This window comes from Podarcis melisellensis (assembly GCF_964234715.1).
Source record: "Podarcis melisellensis genome assembly, chromosome: 15".
Taxonomy (NCBI): domain Eukaryota; kingdom Metazoa; phylum Chordata; class Lepidosauria; order Squamata; family Lacertidae; genus Podarcis; species Podarcis melisellensis.
The window spans coordinates 23,992,212-24,007,980 of NC_138532.1; positions in this window are offsets into that span (position 1 = coordinate 23,992,212).

The window sequence follows — 15,769 nt, forward strand, 5'->3', positions numbered from 1 at the left end:
TTCCTTGTCTATATTTTAGGTTTTTACATGTAAGGTAATGCTGTGGCTTGAAACTCTACTCCACCCCAATCATTATAGCATCTTACTTTTGGATTAGCAATAGTAATGTAGTTTCAATTCTCCTTTTTTCAACTCTCCACCCCCACCCGGGGAAAACATGAAGCAACTTGCTTGCCTATCCCTTTGGATGCAAGACGAAGTCATTTGCATCTTTTGTACGGGCTTCTGACTGGTGCTGCACCCTGTAATTTTAGCCTTCCAGAGCGATGTTAACACCTCGGGAAGAAGGCAGATCTGACAAGATAATGACATCTCCCCGACAATGATGCCTCAGACACATTTGGGGACAGGCACAAACAGCGCCGATGCTATTTTAGCACCATTCACCATCGAAGCAAGCTTCGCATTGGTGACAAGGATGGTGGGGTGGAAGCTGACAGCAATGAGAGCTGGTGGCATGACCTATTGCATACATGCAAGCACATTTCAGCCCAGCCCACGCAATCCACACTCAGCCTCTGTTCCAGGAAAATTGAAAGCTGCGTCATTTGCTTTACCCTTATAGATTCTCATTTGCTCGGTTAAAAGCAGTAAAGTATAGTACACCCTAGTTTTATTTTGAACACCCTTTGTGCATGCTAATCCTTTCCCTCAACAATTTTTGCAGAATTACACTAACAGATTATAGAGTCAGTAGAACATACATTTAGCCAGTGTGGTCTAGTGCTTCAAGTGCTGGACCTGGGAGACCAGGCTTTGAATCCCCACTTAGCCAGGAAGCTCACTGGGTGACCTTGGGCCTTCTGTCTCTCAGATTAACCTACCACACAGGGTTGTTGTGGGGTAAAAATGGAAGGGGAGAATCATGTGCACTACCTTGAGCTCCTTGGAGGACATAGTATACAGTGGAACCTCAGGTTACATACGCTTCAGGTTATACACTCCACTAAGCCACAAATAGTGCTTCAGTTTAAGAACTTTGCTTCAGGATAAGAACAGAAATCGGGCTCTGGCGGCGCAGTGGCAGCAGGAGGCCCCATTAGCTAAAGTGGTGCTTCAGGTTAAGAACAGTTTCAGGTTAAGTACGGACCTCCGGAATGAATTAAGTACTTAACCCGAGGTACCACTGTATAAACATATCCTTGTTTACAAGGTCCACGGTATGTGCAACAATTTAAGCAAAAATCAGTTGCTTACATGATTGTTACTGCTGCACAATTAATGAAAAAAGGAGACTCTGATGAAAGAGTCTCAGCTTGAGCTGTGCTGAATATTCACCAGTCTGAATTTCTGAGCCAAAGATATGTAGCAATTTTGGTGGGTTGGAAATTCCCACCCTCCTGGATGAATTACAGGGGTGACTAATTCCTATCAGGGACTATGCAATGAGTGGGGTTATGTCACAATGGTATGTAGCCAGTCAGATATGGCTGCATTATATTGCATCCATGAAGACTAATGAGGGCATCTGTAAACTATTTAAGATGAATATGGGAACATCTCTGCAAGAAGTTCTGAATAAGTGGTGGTGGTGGTTAAAATAAGGATGAGCAGCAGCCAAAAAAAGAATAACATTAAGAAAATATATGGAATTGTTTTAGTTCTGCCTTAGTATAGTGTGAACAGAGAAGCTGGAAAGGCCAGATACCTCTTACTGGATCCTTGATAGGCTACTTGCAAGCATCATGTCCAGGATCCATTGCCCTGCCCATGGCCTATTAGCATCTTTTCCACTTGTGTGTCCCCTCTGCCCCCCCCCCCAGCCTGATTTAAAACCACATCAACAAGTGACATTACCTTGCAGCTTCTGCTGTGTGCAGTATCATGGAAAGGCACATAGGGGATAAAAGGAGAGGATTAGGAAGTGTGTTTTGCGCATTGCTCATGGGGTAAATAAAGAGATGAAATGCGAGGCAATCAGGGATTTCAGTTTGGTGCTGCTATTTGAGAGCATTGGCAGGATGATTACTCTAAAGATTTAGTGAATCAGAGCACAATTTCTGGAAGAGAACTCAAAGGAATTGGGGCTAGGCAGTGCAAAGAATCTATGTCAACGTAATGCTGTAAGAATTCATTATAGGAAGCTGTAAGGACATAAGGTGAAGAGGCCGTAATTTGTTGTTCAAGGAAAGTCAACATCAAGAGATACAGAAGTCTGACAGTACAACAGTTGATTGAGATGGGAAGAACAGGGGGATATATATCTTCCTATATCTATATTTGTGCAAGGCTGTCATCACACTAAGGTTTATTCTGCACAGGTATAGGTGGGAAGAGGGAGGAGGAAGTCCTTCACCAGAATCAGGAAGAGGTTCTTGTTGTGGGGAGATAACATGAAGGCAGCCAGCAGTCCATTTTCCCAGAGATCCTGCTTGGAGAAAGAGGCATGAAAGGAGGAGTGGGGAACAGCAGCAGCAGCAGCAGCAAACTCAGTCTGAGGTGAAGCTCCAGCTCCCAACCCTCTCTTACCCTTCTCCTCCTTCCCACGTCCTACAATGTATTGGTCAGCAAAAGTCAGCAAAAAGGAGCTCAAGACCAGTCATGACAATGTTAATAACAGCTATGATAATTCCTGCACTGCAGAATGTTGGACCCTTTGGGTGTCTTCTGATTCTACAGTTCTATCATTCTTTAAGATCTCAGGAAGAAGCAATGGGGGGGGGATGTGAGCAAATCTGAACTTAGGACACAATTCAGACTCTGTGCTACTACTGCATGCATTGCCCTGATGTTTTTGTCAATGGTAGAAACTTGAGTGTGGTGGGGGCGGCAATCGGAAGCAATCCTTGCACTAACTTGACGCTGGTGCAACCATCAGGTTTGTATCAGACCCAGTGTTGGACATTAATGGCTGTGAGACTGGCTCAAGCTCCCTGGGATCCCGAGCTGTTTCGAACCTGCCCTTTCCATTGCATAATCCCATTGGCAGCAGTTGGCAGGAGGCTGATTCAGCCAAAATAACTAAGTGGATGAGAACCTCTGTTCAGTCCACACACACACACAGTGCAATGGGGAGATTAGATTGCTCTTATGGTAACACTTACTCAGAGCAGGCATGGAGAAGAAAAGGGATACATTTCACACTGAAAGGCAAACTTACCTGATTCACACTTTTTGAAACAAGATGTGAACAACCATCTTTTGAAATTCACGCATTTCGGAATTCTGCAATGCAGTTCTCAAGCAAACAAATGCGTGCCAAAGCAATATCTTAGAATAAAGTGTGCACATGAATGCATCTATCAATGAAAATTACTAACAAAAATCTATTGTAGATGGAGAAATTGCTTTGCAAAAAATGGCTTATTAGGCAAAGCTGAATAAAAAAATGTGTACATTGGAAGAAATTTGCACTGAAACACTGGTGAATTTTCATAAAGACTTTGAAAAGCAACACAAACTGGTGTGGAAATGTGGAGAGCTGCACTGAAGATTGGGAAAAATGAGAAAGTGAGAGAAAACAAAAATGCCTATTTCCTCATCCCTACTTCAGAGTAAGCATGCATGGGGCTAAGTTGTAAAAAATATAGATGGACTGGTGTTTATGATACAACATAAAATCAGAAGACCCAGAGATGCTTTGCTTAGCTGCAGGGCCTTTGTGTACTGTATTCTGACCCAGGGAGATTCTTTCCCCCCATTCCATTTAGTAATGGAGCGATAAAACCTGCTCTATAGAGGGAATTTATAATGGAAAACACTGCCAAAGCCTTAACTAGTGCATTTTGGACAGCACCCTTCAATAAACCCTGTTTCAGGCTGAATTATTCATAGCTAAATGGACAGAACTCTCTCAACAACAAGGTTAGACCAATAAAATACATGTATTGTAGTCCCAAGCCTGTGAAGATTATATGTTTTCTTTGAGTGCTCTGGGCCTTGATAACCAGTGGCGAGCAGAGTAGATGGATGGGGATGTTACATGCTGTACCATTTGCACTGTAAGTGGGTAACATTCTCTCAATATCTAGGACAAAAGTTTGAGGATGTGCTAATCTCCTTCCAGGCATCCCAGTGTGATGGGCAAGGGGGCAGGGAAAGAGAGAAATGGTTTTCTGGGAGCAAATTGCCTTTATTAATATTTAATTGGTTCTCCACAACCACCCTAAGACCCTTGAAACTGTTTACCACAATGCAATCATTTTCTCCATGACCAGTGCTATTTTCTTAGAAAAAGAGGTGCTGGAACTCACCAGGAATTCCTCCCTTGTTATAATGGCAATGGCGCCCACATGAGAGGTGCCAGAACTGAGTTCTGGCAAGTTCTGGCTGAAGAAAAGTCCTGTCTATAACTAAACTTGAAGGGACACGGGTGGCGCTGTGGGTAAAACCTCAGCGCCTAGGACTTGCCGATCACATGGTCGGCGGTTCGAATCCCTGCTGCGGGGTGAGCTCCCGTTGTTCGGTCCCAGCTCCTGCCCACCTAGCAGTTTGAAAGCACCCTTAAGTGCAAGTAGATAAATAGGTACCACTGTATAGCGGGAAGGTAACGGCGTTTCCGTATGCGGCGCTGGTGCTGGCTCGCCAGCTGCAGCTTCGTCATGCTGGCCACGTGACCCGGAAGTGTCTTCGGACGGCGCCGGCTCCCGGCCTCTAGAGTGAGATGAGTGCACAACCCTAGAGTCTGTCAAGACTGGCCCGTACGGGCAGGGGTACCTTTTATAATTAAACTTGAATGACATTTGGGAAGCAGGGTGGAACCACTTGAAGGTAAGGTGGCACATGTATGTAATGGTCTGACTGTGAACTGCATGGGGTTGGTCATGGCCGAGGACTGAAAAAATAATAACAAAAACGCTGACACAAATGACAAACTTGAAGCATGGGCCACTTCACAGAGAGCCCATGTGGGGTAGTGCAAAGAGTGTCATAAAGCTCACTGGGTGACCTTGGGCCAGTAACTGCCTTTAAGCCTAACCTATCTCACAGGATTGTTGTAGGGATTAAATGAGGATGGGGAGAAGCATGTACCACCTTAAGCTCCTTGCCGAAAAAGGTGGGATATAACTGCAGTAAATAAATTAATTAAAGATAAGCATAAACAGAAACTAGCAGAGAGGTGAGAATGAGGTGACAAGGGAGAAGTGAGGAGTTCCCTTTTACTAGCAGTGGAAGGACTAGGAGCTCTGAGTTCTGAGATTTCTAAAGCTGTTGATGTAAACAGCCATTCATTATATTATCTCTCTCTCGCTGACTCATCATAGGCAGCAGATTGAACTTAAAAGATGGTTCATCAATCACCAAAACAGTAGCAGATGAATGCCAGAGAGCCACAATCCAAATTTAACAATTACACTATGGGCAAATGTTTTAAAGCAAAAAGAATGGCATCAGGATGCAAGCATTTATCACACTGTGGCAGGGGCGTAGGAAGGGGGGGTGGACAGCCCCAGGTGTCATCCCTGAGGGGGTGACAAAATGACACACCGTGGGGAGCTGCACTCACTGTAGGGCCTGGTCTGCAGCGCACCTGAGCACGTGTCTCTCCTGGGAGTGACGCCGTGGGGCCTGCGTCTGCCAGGTGGACTCTGTGGGCAGCTCACTGCGGTGCCCCCCTGGGTGGATTGTCGCAGCACCCCCATGTGTGGATCGCTGCGGTGACCCCATAGGCAGATCGTCCCACCCCCACTGCTCCGGGTGCTACTTACGCCCCTGTACCATGGGTGACATTTGTCCAACAACGGAGGAGAAGGATAACACCCAGGACATTTCCTGACCTAGACAGATCACAGTTCAGAGCAGGGATGTCAAACCTATGGTCCTCCTGGTGTAGTTGACCATTATTTCTCATCAGCTGTAGCTAGCATGGCTGATGGTCAGGGATGATGGGAGCTGTAACCTGAGAACGTCTGGTTCCCCTCACATGCCCTAGAGAGTTGCTGCTAGTCAGATGACACCACACTGGGCTCAATGGCCCACTGGTCTGATTTGTGTTGGTTCAAACAAGTACATTAATTATTCCATGACTCCAGCATCAAGCAACGTCTTCCATGTATGAATGGGCCATTGCAGAATGAAACATCACAGATCAGATCCATATCTGACTTGGGTGTTATGCATAGCAAAAAATATGCATCCACTTCTTCCAAAAGCTTCAGTAAGCATCCTATGAAAAACCATGGAACTGTCTCTCACAGCAGGCACTGATGGCCACCAACAGACAGCTTTAAAAAAGGATCGAACAAATTTATGGAGGAGAAAGCTATTGATGACTATTAGGCATAAGACTCTTAATTTCAGAGTTGTGAGTCTGAACCCCACATTGGGCAAAGGATTCCTGTATTACAGGGGATTGGACTAGGTGACTCTCATGGTTCATTCCAACTCTACAATTCTATGATGGCTATGCTTTGCCATCACAGTCAGAGGCTATATGCTTCTGAATCCCAATTGCTGGAAACTGCATAAAGGGAGGGTGGTGTTGTGTTCAGGTCCTGCTTGTGGGTTTCTGGCATCTGGGGAGCTACTGTGGGAACACTATGCTGGACTAGATGGACCAAAGGCCAGATCCAGCAGCCAGGCTCTTCTTATGTTCTTAAACACCCTCTTGAACCATCAAAGCAGCAGTGGCAATGACCAAGTTAGGAAAAGGTCACAAATTATTTGCTCCCTTTCCTCCCAATTTATATAGCGCTCAATTGTTAAAAACAAAACCCACAAAGCAGTTACATGGAAATATGACTTGAAATCAAGAGGTCACCCTTTAGTGGGTAGTAGAGAGGCCAAAGGATGGGGAAGTATCGGAGGGAGAGAGGGAGGAGGGTGGCAGGCTTAAAATATACTATGTGGCAGATGATTTATCAAAGGCTCCCAATGTTACATTAAAAGGGCTGCACGTCGCCCATCCGAGGTGCTCAGTAATGATTCCTCCACCCTTTCATCCTAAAGCAGCGATAAATTAGAAGCTCCTAATATCTGAATCTGAGGATCCCATTAAAATGATTTACAGCCTCGTTGGAGGCTGCGTTATTCACAGGGCAGGATGAATGAAGCCGATGTGTCCGTTCTGCCAGGAGGCAAAACTTAAGGCTGGTCAGATCCCATCAGGAATCTAATTGAAAGATGGGAAGCGTTTTATATACACACATTTGGCATGGAATACCACCCCCTCCCATGCACTGCCCAGGCGCTGAACACGCAACGGCAACAGAATTTATTTGCAAGAGATACCCTCGGCCTCATCATTACTCACAGCCAGGTTCTTTCCCTCTCTTCCTCCCAGATCCCTCTATCTTGCATGCATAAATTGTAGCTGCTCCATACAGTTATTGGAAGTTTGATTCATTGACTCTCTCCTTCTCCCCCCCCTCCCCACCTCTGCCCTTCCCCAGTTTTCCTGGTGGGAAGGTGAGCATGGCGTTGTTGTATTTTGGTGAAAGGCCAAAAAGAAAAACTTGCCCTCTGCTTATTTATATATATTTGTAAATAAAAGGACAAGTCAAAGTAAAGGGAAAGAGGGGAAGGGGAGCCTTCTGGGGAGACGTTGTGCAAGAAATACGGAAGAATCCATCAATGCTATATATGGTGGTATACTAAATAATAAAAGTTGCTCTCCATTTTGGGTCTTGTCGGACCTCACAAGTGGAGGAAGTTTCATTTCTCTTTCCTCACATTTTTAAAACTTAAGAACAAAAGAACATAGAAGAATCCAACGGCCAATAAGTGTGCAGATCACACTGTATAAAGTGTTGTCAATATTTGTTTAAAAAATCAGAAAGGGTCTAGGCTTTAAAAATACATTTTAAAACACACACCAGGAGAGCAGTTCGCCTTTTCTGAACCTGAAGCAAGGTGTCTTTTTCACTTAAGAAGCTCTTTGCCTCCTTCACCTGACTTTGTACATCCTTTAATGGCAGGCATTGTTCCAAAGGAAGAAGCAAGCTGTGACTACTGAAGTGCAGCTGATCGATCCTGCAAAAAAAAAATAAGTGCTGTTATTGGCTTTTTAAAAAATGCTTGTGCATACGCTTTGTTTCTTAAAGTTGGAGCTTTTCTCTTTTCATGACTCACTGATCTGCTCACAATGGTTACTGTCCTTCTTGTCATTCCCCCTCCTATCATTATGGATAATTTCCCCCTCTTTTTCAAATTCCTACAAACAGAGGATTTGTTTCACTAGAAGTAACATAAAACTTAATACATAAAAGATAAAACAAACATAACATAACATAACATCATAACAACACAACACAACACAACACAACACAACACAACACAACACAACATAACATAACATAGCATAACATAACAACATAACATAACTGGTGGTATTCAACTAAGTTTTATGCCAAGCAGATCCACTGAGGTTAATAGACATGGCTAATTTAGATTCATTAACTTCAGTGGGTCTACTCTCAGTAGGATTTAGCAGATTACAACCCCCATCTTCTTGTATTCCCTGCTATCTATGTGAACAATTAAAACTAATATTTGAAAAATATTTACTATGTGCTGGGATTTTCAGCTTTGCCATTTAGCTGGTGAATGTTGAATTTCAAAGCCAAAAATAGAATTTTCCAGGTGACTCTGAAATTGCACTTCATAAATTGAGATCTCCGAATCTGTCGGTGTCTCACCATCATCACTGCTGCTTTATTTGAATGCTGCATTTTCCATCCAAAAGATTATGTTCAAGGTGGCTTACAATACTGAGAAAAAGAATGCACCACAAAATAAACACCTGCAAGAATAATTTCATAGTAACAGCAACAGTAAAATAGCAGCATACGACAAATGTAACAAAATTTGAAACCCCCAACATTTCAATACGGTAATATGTGGCAGCATTAGACCTCCTGGAAGCTGCAAAAATAGCAAGAGAGCTTGAACAGCTTCATCTTGGTCCTGGATATAACAGTCCCTTTGGCTTTGTCTGCTACAAATTAGCCAAGAATCAAGCTACAGTAGTGTGATCAGATTTCTAGGCCCTGGTTTCCCAAAGGGCTGCTGCCCCTTTGACATTACCCTTCAGGTAGACGTTCATCCCATGACATTGGTCACAAACCCTCTCCTGCAACAGTTTCCTGGAAGACAGGCACTGGGAACATTCCGCCCTCCAGCTGTTACTGACCTATAACTCCCATCAGTCCCAGTAAGCATGTCCAATGGCGAGGAATGGCAGGCATTGTAATCCAGCAACATCTGAAGGGTCAAAGGTTCCTCACAAGTGTTGTAAGGCTTCCAAAGGCAGAGGGTGGAGGGTCAGCTGGAATGATTCCTCCAATGACATTTCTCCACCTCTTGATGATTTTGGCAGGCGTCAAATATGAAATATCAGAAGCAGGTCACTGTCAAATAATACATGGGATGTCATCTGTCAATCAGCATTCCACTTGAGTCATTGATGTCTGTAAAATGCAAAGTATCGTGGCACGTTAGTAGTTAGGGTGTTGGATGAGAACCTGAGAGACCAAATCTCCACTCGATCAAGGAGCACGCTGGGTGACATTGGTCACTGTCTCTTTTAGCCTAACGTGCCTGCCTGGGTTGTTGGGGGGATAAAATGAGGAGGGGGAGAACCACAGATAATTAATTAAACAACAACAACAACAACAACAACAACAACAACAACAACAATAACAACAATATATTTATACCCTGCCCATCTGGCTGGGTTTCCCCAGCCACTCTGGGCGGCTCCCAACTGAATATTAAAAACACAATACAGCATTAAAACAGTGCTGCCTTCAGATGTCTTTTAAAAGTAAGATAGTTGCTTATTGCCTTGACATCTGATGGGAGGGTGTTCCACAGGGCAGGCGCCACTACCGAGAAGGCCCTCTGCCTAGTTCCCTGTAACCTCGCAGTGAGGGAACTGTCAGAAGGCCCTTGGTGCTGGACCTTAGTGTCCAGGTTGAACGATGGGTGTAGAGATGCACCTTCAGGTATACAGGACTGAGGCCATTTAGGGCTTTAAAGGTCAGCACCAACACTTTGAATTGTGCTCGGAAACGTACTGGGAGCCAATGCAGATCTCTCAGGACCGGTGTTATATGGTCTCGGTGGCCACTCCCAGTCACCAGTCTAGCTGCCACATCCTGGATTAATTGCAGTTTCCAAGTCACCTTCAAAAGTAGCCCCACGTAGAGCGCAGTGCAGTAGTCCAAGCAGGAAATAACTAGAGCATGCACCACTTTGGCGAGACAGTCCGTGGGCAGGTAGGGGCATCTTGAACTCATCGGAGGAAAGAAACTGAGGAGAAATTATGGAGCAACCACAGCATTTACAGTAAACATTTATCACAAGAAAAGGCCTGCTCCTTACACTTTCTGCCTTTGGAATGTTGTATTTACTTATTGAGAGCCTCTTGGTCACGTAAAGGTAAAGGTAAAGGTACCCCTGCCCATTCGGGCCAGTCTTGCCAGACTCTAGGGTTGTGCGCTCATCTCACTCTAGAGGCCAGGAGCCAGCGCTGTCTGCAGACACTTCCGGGTCACGTGGCCAGCGTGACAAGCTGCATCTGGCGAGCCAACGCAGCACACGGAATGCCGTTTACCTTCCCGCTGGTAAGCGGTCCCTATTTATCTACTTGCACCCGGAGGTGCTTTCGAACTGCTAGGTTGGCAGGCGCTGGGACCGAACGACAGGAGCACACCCCGCCGCGGGGATTCGAACCGCTGACCATGCGATCAGCAAGTCCTAGGCGCTGAGGTTTTACCCACAGCGCCACCCGCGTCCCTAACTCTTGGTCACAGTTCGTGTTAATTGTGTATTTTTTGTTTGTTTTATTACCAAAGCTTAGGTTACAAACAGGCCATACAAGGCATCTGAGGTTTTTTTAAAAAAACTTTCTCCTGTTTAGTCTAGTGTGAAATTGTTTTCAGGTAGCGATTAATTCCACCCTTGCACTCCTCCCCCTTGTCAGGTCATTCACACTGTTTGAGGGAACACTTTACTAAATGGTACCCTTCCCTTATCAGCATCTCAATTACAGCTCTGTTGTATCCCAACCAACTCATGCTATAGGAGGGTGGCAAGTTGCATCCATTGTCCCTTATGGGTGTTCCTATCCATTTTCTTTGCTTCTTAATTGTCAGCTAACACATGAGCTTATCTGAAACAAGATAGATGACATGGTGAGGCAAGATGCTATTTGCTTTGGTGACCAGGGAGGTGGGGAGAAAGGTAGCTGAGAGTTAGCCTGGGGTGGGCTTAAAAGGTCCTGGAAGACCCTTTGAAGCAGCCTGGAAACACTAGCCAGGTGCAGAGGTGGAGCTAGCTGCTCTGGGATGTGGGGAGGGGTGACTTCTTTAACCCACCTCCTGTCCTTGGGAGATTCTCTGATGTCTGGTGTCATGTCCAATTTGACATTGTCCCATTTGGAAACAATGGCATTAGTCATGATCAGCTTGTTCTATTCTTTTCAAAGGGTTAAAGGTAAAGGGACCCCTGAGTATTAGGTCCAGTTGTGGCTGACTCGGGGGTTGTGGTGCTCATCTCGCTTTATTGGCCGAGGGAGCTGGCGTACAGCTTCCGGGTCATGTGGCCAGCATGACTAAGCCGCTTCTGGCGAACCAGAGCAGCACACAGAAACACCGTTTACCTTCCCGCCGGAGCAGTACCTATTTATGTACTTGCACTTTGACGTGCTTTCAAACTGCTAGGTTGGCAGGAGCAGGGACCGAGCAACGGGAGCTCACCCCGTCACGGGGATTCGAACCACCAACCTTCTGATTGGCAAGTCCTAGGCTCTGTGGTTTAACCCACAGTGCCACCCGCGTCCCTTTCAAAAAGTTAGTCTTGACTAATTTTAAGTGGATTGGAACCCAAAAGTTTTACATGGGTTTCCCCTGTCATCATCATCATAATTTTTTTAAAAAAATCCTAACTTTTGCAGCAGGAGAAAATGAAAGGATCCTCATATAGCACGTTTTCTCAGCAAAGCAGAGTATGAAAATAGATAGAAAGGTGAAAACAACAAATTACTAGAAGCTTCCTGGGAATAGATTCCAGCGAATGGGAAATGGGATTTTTATAATCTCTAAGCAATTTGTTATTTTGACCTTTGCATATTTTTTTGCAAAGCTAAGGTTGGGTGCACACTTTGAATAAAGTGCACTGAGAGTGAGTGATAACAGATTACGCAGCAGCAGGGAGCCTCTTGCATACTAACAGCCCATTTCTGAGTATATCTAATGTGTGTGTCTGTGTGTGTGTGCATTTGTTTTGCATAGGGTACAATTTTTTTTGGTAAAGGAAGTGTTATGCATACCCTTGGATAAAAAAGCTCTTCAAATCCAGCAACATTTACAAAGTTTTCTGCTTGGAACTCAAATTCAGGCTTTTGAGTGAGAAGGTGGGGTTTGGCTAATCTCATGCAATATGCAAAACTAGCAACTTTCCCCCATTTCAAAGAAGGATGCACAAGCATCCCTTTGCTTGAAATGGATCGAGTGTTTGCCCAAAATTGGCCTGAGCACTAGCAAAAGCCCAAAACTTTGCTTGAGTGCTTGAGACCTTGCAAGAGGCCAAATTGATTTTTCCACTCCCTCCACTACAAGGGCCCATAATGCTTCCTTTTGGTGGGGGAAAGGAGCCTTGAAGCTACTCATATGTGATGCATGGGCAGTAACAGGTGGAGAATCCTTTCTTGCTGGAATGGGACCCAGATGACAGCCCCCAGCACTCCCATGTGGTTCTATAGGCACTAATTTCCATCAGGGAGAAGACCATATAGATGCCAAAGGGCTTTCTCCCTGGTAGAAATGTAACAGCATCATTTTCCTTCTAGGGATGCTGCGCTTTCCCAGTTACATCCTCAGTAAGAAAGAATGCTCTGCCAGGGATATGATACACCTGCTACTTTCTTTCAAGCAAGAAACCACTACCTGCCTCCATTTTTTACCCCCAATATCCCAAGATATTTTGGCTCTTGGGGTTGGTGGTAGTGGAGGACATGGAAGCAGATACTTAATGTCTGAGTCAAAGTGACGTTTGCTGGCTTGAATGTACTCATGAGGAATTGAACAGGGGACATCATTTCTCATGACACCTCAAGTTTCATTTTTTTTTACAGACTGTCAGCAAGGTGTGCCAGCAGATTGAAAGTTACATGCCTCTGAGCATTCATCCACGCTTCCACTTGTTCTGCCACTTTCCCACTTTTTACTGTTGAATTGGAGTAAAGGTCAATTGGGCTTTCTGCTGGTTCAATGGTAAAGAGTGTGTTTTTCCGGGGAGAGTGGCAGCACAAATGGAAAACCACTTGGAACTGTTCCTAGAGAGCATGGGACAAGGGAAACATCTCTGCCCCATGCTTTCTAGATGCGGGACAAGTGAAGTGTGAATGAACCCTGAGTCACCTGCTATGGGATGTGAATCCAGAGGCTCAGAATTACATGTGGAGATGTATATGGATAGAGTCTGCCCTCTTCAGCCAACATAGTGAATAGGTATACAATTTAGAAAGTTGTTGGTTCATGACTCACCATAATTAACATCTCACTAGGCTGCCTTAGGCAAGACACTGTTATCCCAGCTTCAGCCCTCCTCCCTCACAATAATTATACTGGCCTTACAGGATTGTTGTGAGAACTGCTGCATATCTAGCAGGCCCTGCCTGCTGCTGGAGAGGAAGCAACATGTGCCTGCCTCCGTCACCCACCAAAGCCAAGATATATAATCAGACCAATTGGTTTGGTTTGTGAGGCAGGAAAGCCCACATCTCCTCTGCTGCCTGATGCATCTGCCTCACTCTGTTTAATGGTAGAGCTGGGGCCAAAGTCTTGATTGTTTGGTTGCAATGCTCTCTACATGGGTCTCCCATATGGGGATCAAACCTGCAACCTTGGCATTATGTTGTTTGGCTATAGCTCCCACCAGCTCTGGTTAGCACAGCCAATAGTCAAGGAGGATGGAAGTTGCAACCCAGCAATAAATGGAGGTCTCCCACCCCTGCTTGTACTCACACAAGGCTGCTTGACCATTAAGATGAGCATGGCCCCAGCTTCTGAAAAGAGAAGGGTGACAATGAAGAACAGGGTCTTTTTTATTATGGCACCTTGTATAGAGAATGCCTCCTGTCCCTTCATCCAGATCCTCCTTTGCTCACCTTTAGAAAGAATATAAACACACCATTTTCCCCCTGCTGCTTTTAACATGATTTGATGCTGCTGTTTATTTGATTTCTGTTACTGATTGCTTTCCTTATTATTTGTTTTCTCTCTCGCTTCCAAATGCTTTATAGTGATTTGTTTTTATATGCTGTGAGCTGCCTCATTAACCTTTTTGGTTAAGAGGTGGGGTATGAATACAACAAACAAATACAACACAATCTGCTCTGCAAATGGAAAGCCCTCTATAAATGTGCATCAAGGAATGCAACTGATGAGCAGTGTACAATTAGTGATTTGTCACAAAGTCTGCTAATGGGAAGGGGAAGTTTATATGTAGGGCAGGGAAGGGCAATGATCACAGCACAGTAGGGAGCGGTGAAGGCAAAATGTCAGCCTGGATAGCTCCGTTGGTTGGAGTGTGGTGCTGATAACACTAAGGTTGCAGGTTTGATCCCCCTATGGGACAGCTGCATATTCCTGCATTGCAAGGGGTGGGACTAGATCAGGGGTCTGCAACCTTTAAGACAAAAAGAGCCACTTGGACCCATTTCTGAAGGGGAAAAAACTGGGAGCCGCAAAACTCATCATTATAAAAATATTTTTTTCACTTTTTAATTATTTCTTTGTTTGGCCCCTCAGAATTACTCCTCCTCATAGAAATAAATGTTAAATTAACAAGTTACCTTTTTGTGTGTGTTCTTCACTCCCCTTCAAAACAGTGACCAGCGTACATGCCCCCTTTCAATGCAGTGACCAGCGTACATGCCCCTTACAATGTAGTGGGCAGGCGGGCAGGAAGGTGACGTCGGGAAGGTGCGTGACTAATGCACGCACCGCCCCCATGCGACGTCACAGCCAGTACAGCGCCCGCCACAGTGGGGAGTGTCGGGGCGCACAATGCGCCTCCTCCCCTCACTAGCATCCGCCCCGGAGCCGCAGCAAAGGTGTAAAAGAGCCATATGCAGCTCCGGAGCCGCGGGTTGCCGACCCCTGGACTAGATGAACCTTGGGGTCCTTTTCAACTCTATCATTCTATGATCTATGAAAATGTGGCCGAGATCAGCATTGTCTCTATGTCAGTTCCTGCCTGGTGCATTGCCTATGCCATTCCATCAAGAACAAAGGATCATGAGATCCTTTGGGTGAAGGGATTCCCTTCCTTGAGAGAGACCAGTGCAGGGGGCCCATTTGTACCTGAGGGTCCCTATAATTCTCATAAGAGGAGGAGAGAGCCTTTTAAAATAAGTCAGCCACTGGCTCCGTTCTTCTGATCTCCACCAGCAAAGTATTGTTAACACACTGGGGATAACCAGCTTAATATTCAGGCCTTAGTCATTAACTTTCCCTTTAGCATTGTCTGGATTCCTTCATTGTCTGACTTTCCCCAACTGTCTCTCCTAACTGACAGTTAACTCCCAACTGTCATTCCCAACCAGCCAGAACCTCTGGCCCCTCAGACTTTGTTGTTTCTCAGCCTATTGAAATGAATTCAGCAGAACCAAGTCCCATTTATAAATATATAAAAAAAGTTTCTCTCTCTCCTTTCAGAACCTGCCACCAAGCAGCTACTGCTAAGTAGGTCTGCAACACAGTAACAGCACAAGGCCTCCAATCCCATTCCTAGAAAGGCTCTGACTGTGGCTGATGACCTTGACAGACTCTGTTAAGTGTCACTACCTAATCTTATTCCTCCAAATTGGTGTGAAGCCAGAACT